This window comes from Fukomys damarensis, unplaced genomic scaffold (genome assembly GCF_012274545.1).
Source record: "Fukomys damarensis isolate Sample0158 unplaced genomic scaffold, DMR_v1.0_HiC HiC_scaffold_5, whole genome shotgun sequence".
Taxonomy (NCBI): domain Eukaryota; kingdom Metazoa; phylum Chordata; class Mammalia; order Rodentia; family Bathyergidae; genus Fukomys; species Fukomys damarensis.
The window spans coordinates 43,128,797-43,138,728 of record NW_022900917.1 but is presented as its reverse complement, the minus strand read 5'-3'; the positions used below and the strand labels follow the sequence as shown (position 1 = coordinate 43,138,728).

General features: G+C 37.8%; 1 protein-coding gene and 1 pseudogene across 2 annotated transcripts in view; both read right to left on the bottom strand.

Moving 5' to 3' along the window:
- The window catches only part of LOC109117643, a 29,737-nt pseudogene extending 22,285 nt beyond the window's left edge, over positions 1-7,452 (bottom strand).
- Cpa6 (carboxypeptidase A6) overlaps positions 1-9,932 on the bottom strand; it is a 341,537-nt gene that overhangs the window by 261,143 nt on the left and 70,462 nt on the right. The gene's annotated exons all lie outside the window — the stretch shown is intronic.

The following is a 9,932-nucleotide window of genomic DNA, read 5'->3' as shown; positions in this document are numbered from 1 at the left end:
GGGAGAGAGAGAGAGAGAGAGAGAGAGTCTGGTTTAGCTCAGAATTTCCCCAACATGCTCTGCAAGACAGTAAACAACCTCTAAAAAAAGATTCTGTGGTCAAATCAGTATTCAAGACTTCTCAAAATTGTGGTATGGTTGCAATGAGGCAGGTGGTAAGAAAATGGAGCAAAACTGTATTCATTTAAACTTTTGCCAACTACAATTAAAGAATATTGACTCAGAAAAATCGCTGCAGTAAACACTGCAAGCAATGTAATTCTGGTGTCTAAAGACAAGAGTGAAGTTTTTTACTTTATATTAATGCTAAGAAGTAGGACATGGGACACAACCAAAGATAAAGCAAGCTTGAACAATGTAAGGAAACAATGATTATAACAAGTTACGTTTATACTCTCTATGAGCAGCAAAGGACTTTTCAAAGGCAACTTTGTATAGACATCAATTTCCTACTTTTCACATTGATTTCAGAACCAAACCATCAAAAAAGATACATGTACTTTTTGGAACACTGAACTATTTTGTAGAAACGTGTCACAGAACTAATATTCCACAATACACACTCTGTAAAATTGATTTCACTGTACAAAGTAAACACTCAAATCGAACATTATCAGTTTACTACCACTGATTTTGAGCACACTTGTCCAGTCATTCTCGTGCTTTCTGAAGCAGTTCAGTAAGTCCTCTTTCACTCTTCAGTTGGGCTATCAGGGGTGCCTCAATGTCTTGACTCAGTTTAAACTGTTTAGCTTTCCTAGTTATTCTGACTTTTGGGAAAAGCAAGAAGTCACATGATACCAGATCCAGTGGACAAGGATGCACTCTAATGTTTCAGGAGCTTCTTTTTCTGTTGGCTACAGCATTTACCATATTTTTGATATCACCTCATAAAGACACTCATGAAAGAAGACTTTCAGAACCGGTTTAAAAAGTGACAAGAATTATGAAATAAGTGTTTGAAGCAAGAAGGAATATTTTGAGGGGGATTAATCTCAATGTGCCCCTTACTATAATAAATTTTAAACATTCACCATATGTGTTGATCATATATAAAACAGAAATGAAGTGACAACTGAAAACCGCCAAAGAGCTTACTTTTTTTTTCATGTACAAAATATAGGTGCTATAGATTTGGTTAAGGCTTGGTAGAACACTTTTAACCTAAAATTAGCCAGTTATAACAGCCATCTGATCAGACTCTGAACTGCTTCAGGAAGTAGGAATAATTTTTATGAACAACAGTGAAAGTTAAAATATTTTAGGCTACTAAGCAAAAATTTATTAACCTTGCTATCTAGGTGGAAACATAAGATATAAGTAATAAATCCTTAAAAAAGTAATGTCCTTTCTTAAAAACAAAATTACATAGCAGGAAAGGGCTGGATAAGAAGAAACCCGGAGTATTTTAAAGAATTTAAGGAAAAGTTGAACAACCAAGTCTTAGGCAAAACAGGAACCAGGGTACTTCTACAGTTCTCATCCCAGAACTTCATAGGCATTTGCTGCGGTGGTCCTATGACTAAGGGGACTCAACTCCTAAGTGTAGGTGCTCTCAGTTGAAGTGGCCAGCAGAAATAAAGACTGCCATGCTTAAATCCTACATTCCAAGTTGAGAAAATATGATTCAATGGTTTGGGGTCAGGTATCAGCTCTGAAGCTACCCCTAACATTTGTAGGTCCTGGATCAAAAGTGTCATTATAGACTCTCACATCACAATTACAAACCAAGGTAATAAGATGCCAAAATGATATAGCCTCTGATCTCATATATTTTCCTAATAGCTGGCGAGTACATTGTCAAACTTAGAATTCATATATGAGGCCCAATTGTAGTGGTCCTAGCTGGCTGTCCATCTGCTGCCTTTCCTTACCTTGGCTTATGAATACCCAGTCTGCATATGTAACTCTGAACACGGTACCCCCAACACCTGCCCCTTTTCATCACTTGAATATAGGGCTACAAGGCTCAAGTGGGACCGAAAGGTGAGCTGGAGGCTGTTTGGGCATGGATTCTGGGGCTTTGGTTTCCAAAACATAAAGGGAGGGCAAACTTTAGGTAGCACGAATTTTAGGTGGTGGAAAACAGCATGGCACCAGTTTTTTGTTTGTTTGTTTTCTGTTTTTTTTTCACCTAGGTATCAGCCTGTAACACTTAATATCAGGAAATATGACGATGGTTACTCTTGGTAAATGTATCTCAATTACAAGCCTCGTTAAATGTAGTATAGGGAAGATATCTTAAGACATTTTAGTTGTGCACCAAACCAAAAGAGATAAAATTATCTACATACTTCCTAGGAGAGTAAAGTATGGAAGCAGGAAGATGGCCTCAATAATGTAGTGAACTCTGAGTAACAGATCTTATTATTTGAGTTAAAATTGCTTATTGAAAAAAATCAACAAAGTCTTCACATTTAAAGGTCAAGTAGATTGTCAATGCTAATTCTGTGAATTTGTTTCTATAGATTTCTATTTCTTCTCAGGAACAAACAGAACACCTGAAACTGCTCATGTTAAAAGTTAAATAAGATTTTATTCCATTGCTTTTGTCTCCTGGGTTTTTTAATAGTTACATCTATGTGCAACAATAATATTCAGGCTCTTACATGGCTGATGCTCTTCACGAAGTTGAAATTTCCTATTTACTGACCTCAATTTATTGACCTGCTGAAATTGAGGAATGTAACTCCAACAAAATGAAAAACTGACATACGAATAGATCTTTCCGGGAGCAGTCAGTGTCAATATCTCAAATTCTAAGAACAGAAAACAACAGATAGAAAATGTAATTTGTGTACAACTGTTCTGAAAATGGTTTAAAAAGGATACATGGAACTTCTCTTCAAGATGGTCATGTGTACTATATGTTTTCTCACTGCCTAAAGAATAACGTCCAAATTCATTGTAATTTTTCTTTCCGGTCTTCTTCTTTCATTCCCCCCCCCACCAAATATTATTCTTTCCATGGTTCCATTTTAATTGTGCCACTCCTCTTGTTCTAGAACTTCCAATGGGACTTTGCAATGATTCTTAGGTATCTAGGAAATAAAGTCTGAGCATGAACTTTTAGATCCCAAAGATCGGAGTCGTAGCTCTGGTTCTTCCACAGTATGCTGTGTGATTCCACAGAAGTTACTTAACCTGTCTAGACTTCAGCTTCCTCATTTGTAAAACAGGAATAATAGTGCTTTATCCAAATGAGTTGCAACAGAGATTAGATAAATTAAAGGTAAGGCTTACTGCAAGTCCTGGCAAGCGTTAAACCTTCCAAAGGTAATTAACAAAATGTACATGTGCTCTCAAGATTTGTGCTTTTTCTCTACCCCATGGGCTCATCTCTTGCTGTACTCAGGCTTATGATTTATGTTTCATAACTACTGAGCCATTTAAGGTTTTGTGTATCTTCTGTGTACGACAAACTTCTATTTGCCTTTAAAGAACCAAGCAAGATTGATCTCTTAAGTCTTCTGCCCCTGTACTCAGACACTGGATGGCTCCCTCTCCCTCCTCAATGCTATCTCTATAAATAATGTAAGACTCTGTTCCTCTATGGGAACTTACACACAGGATGCAGAGTGGAGGGTAACTTTAGCCTTTGCCTTGTCTGGAGAAATGCAGACTCAAACACCAGTGTGCCAGGTCAGCAGTATCTGTGATTATAAATCACAAGGAAGTCTTTTGGTAGTAGGGACATGGCGCTGTTCTGCACATGCAGGAGGTGCTCAGTGATAGTTAATTGTGGTGTCATCTTGGACGGTTTAAGAAATGTCTATGAATTGGTGGAGTACAGTTCTAGATGTGTCTGGATGATTAACTCGTAAACTGGCAGACTAGAAAGGGAAGATGCATCCTGGTTATGGGTGGCACCTATCAATGGCCTTGTAGCCTGGATGAAATAAAAAGGGAGAGAAGGAAGCCTGCCTTTTTGCTTTCCATGAAGATGCAGCCTTCACCACTGCCTTTGGTCGTCTTCAGGTACTTCAGCCTTCCAGGGCAAACACTTTAGCTTCCAGATACGGACTTGCACTGGAATCTGCAGTGAGCTCCAGGCTTTGGGCTTGTGACTGGACCCTCCAGCACTACAGCACACAGATGGCCCTTTTTCATTCTTCCCACACCCTTGACTCTGCAGGCGGCCACTATAAGCCTACTTTGTAAATGCTTTTTTCATAGATAGATAAGATATTCGGTTCTTCTAGTGAACCCTAACTGATACCTTTCCCCATATTTGAGTTAGGCTAGTACTATCACCCATACGTGTTTTTAAAATAGCTACATTCACAACTTTTTACAAAGCATCCTCTTTTTAAGATAACACTGCATGTGTGTGTGTGTGTGTGTGTGTGTGTATGCACAAGGTGACATTTTTAACTTTGTTAAAAAGACTTTGCTCAATATTCTTTGCCTCCTACAATTACAAAGTTTAAAACAATTTAGTTTGTAGCCAGGAAATTGTTTGTGTTGCAAAAAACTGGCAAAATATATTTTGTCCAAGTAATTTCAATGGTTTCTAATGAGGTAAAAAACCTATATTCTCTATGTCCACTTCAAGAGTTCATACAGTTGGAGCCATAAAAATATATTTAAACTCAAAAAAAGGCTTCGATGTCACTGTTCTGAGTGGTGGAGTAAAGACCAGCAGCAAGATAGAGCCTCTCTGGGACCTGATATTGAGACATCTGGATAACAACAACTTGGTGAAGATAAAAAAAAAAAAAAAAAAAAAAAAAAAAAAAAAAGTATATCTCCAGGAATTGGGAAGGGGCTGACAGGAAAACTAGAAACTACCAAGAAGCTAGAAAAACTGAGGACAATAAAGAGAAAGAGTCAAAGCAGCCTGGAAAGCTAACCCTGGCTCCTGAGGAGGGAGATCTTACTCTGGTAACATAAGGTCAGCCTGGAGAGGGTCAGCAGCTCTAAGGAGAAACAATGGACTGGGTAGTAGTGTTACCCCCAAGAAAAACCTAGTCACTGTGAAATGCAAATACAACGCAGGGCTTGACTCTGAAAGTGACTCCTTCTACAATGTTGGCTAGAATTGGAGAAGAAATACAGCGCAGCACCTGCCATATTTAAGTGTTTAAAAATAAATTGTTTTGGGAAGGGGTTACTTATTTAAGATTGAGCTACAGAACAACTACACTTTAGGGTTTCTGGGGTCACCTTACCATGAAGAGTGGGTGGGAGATGGGTACAAGGGACTGTTGCAAAGAGAGCCCAAGCTAAACATAGAGCCCTTGAGAAGTTTAAGCTCAAACTGCAAAGGACATGGTTGAGCCAACCTCTGAGTTAAGAAGCTAGGCTGAGCGTCTGTAGCTTTAGTGAAGCAGCTGGGTTTGAAAGTGTTGTCATTAAGTCCTGTGAATTGTTGGAGCCCCACACCCCACTCCCTACATCCAACACAGAGCTCAGTGGTCTGTTTTCTGTGAGCAGGGATATGTCTCAACTTGGATAGTTGTCATGGCCTGGGGTGTATAGACATAGGGGCCTCTGGACAAGGGGAATCACCTGACAAACCCAAATGCCATAAAGTTAAGTGGAGAAAGGTGTGACATGGGACTGTGAGTGTCTAAAGTAAATATAGTCTTATGGTTGACATCACTGACTAGGAGGAAAGGCAGGGCAAGACTCAGCATTCATACACAAAAATGTGAGTTTGGAAACAAAATCAGTCTTAGCAGTGACTCTCTATCCTTTTCCCATATCAGGGCCCAGGCTAGACATAGAGTGGATTCCAACACTGTGACTCTGGAAAGAAACTATTCATTCACAAACATGGAGGACTTTTAAAAGACTCATGTATCTTTTTCTTTATTTTGGAGGGAGATTTCCCTCTTTCTCCTCTTCTTTTTCTCTTTTTGTTTCTGGTATTTTTATCTAATTATATTTTCTTTTATTCTTTAATAGATCCCTTGTCTTTTCTTTCCTCATCTTGTTTTTATTTTTCAAATTTTACTTATTTTATTTTCCTTTTGCCCATCCCCTCCCTATTTAGGAGTATTAGTATTAACCTTTACATGTTTAATTGATGCAAAGGAACCTTAGGGAATAGTGGAAATGAAACACCAAATACCAGTTTTAGTGTACAGACTTTATCTGCATCATTCTCATGATTCTGAGTGTAATGAGGAAGGAAATACTTATTGCTAATAATTCATATGTATATACAAACATGTAAGCTCACAACTATTCTCTCATCTTCCTTTTGTACAATTCAGGATGATGGCTTTGGAAGCATCTTCAGTTTTATGTGGTGATGAAAAATAATACCTTATACATGCTGATGTGCGTTCTTATCCTGGCTGGTGATGGCAAGTTGCCAGAAAGCCCATAGGTGCTTGAAAATGCTTTACCATGCCTTGAAAACAATCATTTCATTATTGTTGATATCCAACAATACTGTCCAGATTAAAGTAGATATTCATTAAATATTTGTCAAATTCAAATCGGCCTGCACATTCATTTTTCAGCTGTCTGCAGCACGTACTGACTAGGCTTGACAAATTTTGATCTTCTGTCCCCTCTCCTTCATTGCAGGTCACCAGCAGGAGTGGCAGTTCAGGGAACCCCTGCTCAGCAGATCACACTGCTGCACACATCTGTCTAATGGTAGTAGTGGGATTATATTCTGGTTCTTTACTGTCAGGCTGTGGTCAGTAGGGTTCACTGGTGATGATAACAGAAAAGGTTAAGTATCAGGGTGAGATACAAAAGTATAAGGCACATTGAATAAAACAGAATGCCATTTAGACAGCATCTTCACTCTGGCCTTGTATTTTATGTATTTGTGGCACCAGATCTCCCAACTGACTAAAGGACATCGTGTCCTGGGATAACAGTGTGCAGTTTGCTGGATAGTCAGGTATGTTTGAAAAAGTTTTTACTTTACTCTTGCCAAGAAAATCATTCAACATGACAACTACATTCTTCAGGCTGGAATTTTATCTCAGTTTTTCTCTGTGGCAGTCTTTAAATATTTTTATTTATCTACCTCCTGAAAGAATTTTGAAGAATTACAGCCTTGTCCATTTTAAAGTTGATTTTTAATAGTTTTGTCATAAGTTTAATAGTAATGGATACAGTATTTAGGTGTATTTTAAATACCAACATTTAAAAGTACATTACCCTTTAAAACATAACCAAAGGAATTCAAATTTTGTGTAACCAGGAGATTTTACCATATTTCTCTGAACTCATATTTCTAGCTCACTCCATGTTTATTCCCTGTGCCTCCACCATTTTATTTTTCTGTATAACCCCACATAGTTCCTTCCTCCTTTTTTTCCTTCCTCCCTCCCCCCCACCTCATCTCACTAATGGTACCACACTGCCTATCACCATTCTCAATCTAGTAACTTACGTGTCATCCTTTCCTTTAACCTCTTCACTCATCCCATCCATCATCAAGTTCTTTTTCTCTACATCCTGTATCAAGTCAAATTCATGCATGCTTGACTAGCACCCTAGAGGGCTTTCCGAATGTTTGGGAGGAATTTGTCAGAGCTGAGGCCCAATGAGAACATGTAAGGGGAAAAGCCACAGAAGTTTATATTTCATTTGGAAGACATCCTATTTGAAATGCCACAAGCCCAGGCAGTAAACCAGTCAAAGTCCTGCTCAGAACAGAACCAAGACGCTTTATTCCCAGTCCTTCAAAGTGATGTTTTGCTTTTAAAATGGATAAAATGCCAAATCGGTCTTCTTTGAACAAATAAGCCCTAACTACCTCATTTTCTTAATTTCTAAAATGTTATTGACACTGCAGAAGAACATTGTTTAAAAATATTAATCCAATAAATATATATGTATAAATTTTGTTGGTACCGGGGATCAAACTCGAAACCTTGAGCTTGCAAGGCAGGCAGCAGAACCACTGAGCTAAATCCCCAGCCCTACTCAATAAGTATTTGTTAAGCAAATCATACTCAATAAACACTTATCAAACAAATAGGACAATGTGTAAACTGAAGAGTATAGTCCAGATGTGCTATGTTCAAATCAGGATGTAACAGAGTAATGATCCCTTTAACACTGCTTTGCCTTACAAAGCCAGCCATACAATTAGTCTTTTAAATCCTTTAAAATTGACACATATTTTTACATACAGATGGGGTACATTGTGATAGTTCATTCCATGCATAGAGGCATAGTGATCAAATCAGGTAATCAGTATTTCTATCTCCTCTGTTATCAATTCTACATGTAAAAAGGAACTAAGTAAGATTCAAAAATTTGTGGATCATAGTATTGTTGGGAGTTCTAGCAAATTTTCCAGTAAGGAACAATGCAGCTATATGACTTCTGAAACTGTACATACTTTGGGTAGCTAATCAAAGCCTGTCCAGTAAGAGATATGATATGATGGACTGTGGTAAAGGAAAAAGAAGGCCCAAACTTCTGCTTAATAAAAGAAACAAGGATTTTATGCTAGGTCTAAGTTCTTTGGGTTTTTTTTTTTCTTGTATCTACCTCTTCTACTCTCTTTGGCATCATTAAACTTAGATCCTAAAGGGAAATGACAGGATATTCACATTTTCTGATACTAGGATATAAATGATTTTAAATTTGGACTTGAATCTTCAAAGTCATATTATTTTTACTTTGCAATCTCTTTCAATTGTTCTATTATTATCAGAAAATGATAGTTTTACACTTGCCTGAAATGGAATAGACTTAATTCAAGAAATTTCATTTGACAAATATTTATTATTTGCCAAGTAGCAGGCACTTTTCAAAGCTCTGGGAGCATGGTGTTAGACAAAGACACTGGAACAGAGGTGGAAAACACAAAATTCCCTCAAAAATTTTATATAAAAACATTGTAGCAAGGGTTGCTTTATGAGACAAATACAAATTAAGGGGAGGATAATAATGATAGATCACCATTTATTGAATATTTATTCTATGCATTTCCTGTGCTACTTTATATGGACCTTTTTATTGGTCTTTAGAATAATCCTATGATGTTGGAACTATATTCTTTGTACAGCTGTGAAATCTGACACTTAGGGAAGTTAAATCCACTATCATAGCTAGCCAGTGGTAGAATTTGAACTGTTGTCTGATTTATTGCTGAGATTTAGGAGGCAGGTGGTACTGCAAAGGCTAATTTAGCATTTTCCAGGAACAACAAAGAGAAGATGCCTGACTTCATTGCAGTTTTATACTAAAATTCCAGGTCCAGGGTTTAGCTCAGTGGTTCTGCCACCTGCCTTGCAAGTGCAAGGTCTTGAGATTGATCCCTGGTACAAAAAAAAAAAAAAAAAAAAAAACATGAGATTGACCCCGGGAAAAAAAAAAAAAAAAAAAAAAAAAAATCCAAGATCAGTTTAATGCTCAAATCTCTGAGCTGTAATTAAGGCAAGTGGATTATTTGTCAAAAGACTTAAAGTGAAAAACTACTCTTACACAGTATCATATCACAGGAGGAATCTGACTTTATAAAGCCTTCTGAACAGGGGTAGAGACTGTATTGCTGATTCTTTTTGTTTATAAAAATTTAAGGCTCCAAAACACAAATACAAGCATAGTAGGGCTGGTTCTGGGCATCTTTGCCCACTAGACACAGACTGACCATTACCCTCTGCATCCTGCTCGGAGATTACCCCTTTATCCACCAAGGAGAGGTGGCCTGCCTACCACTCTGGGACCTATGTTGGTGATCTCCATCTGTCCTAGGTGGTTTTATCCTTCTTTCTATTCATCCTCTTATTCCCTAGTTATTCTAATCTGAATTCTTAGCACTCTAGTACTTGTCCTTTACCCCTCCTCTATCCTATCTCAGTCAACTGTGATGGACCCACTAATTCCCAATAGGAAGGATCTGATTTCTTAATGCACTCAGTGTTTCCATGGGACCCTTCTCATGGGCATTTGTTTTTTAAAGTAGCACAATCTTTCAACACAGCGAAATGCCTTTTTCAAGTGAA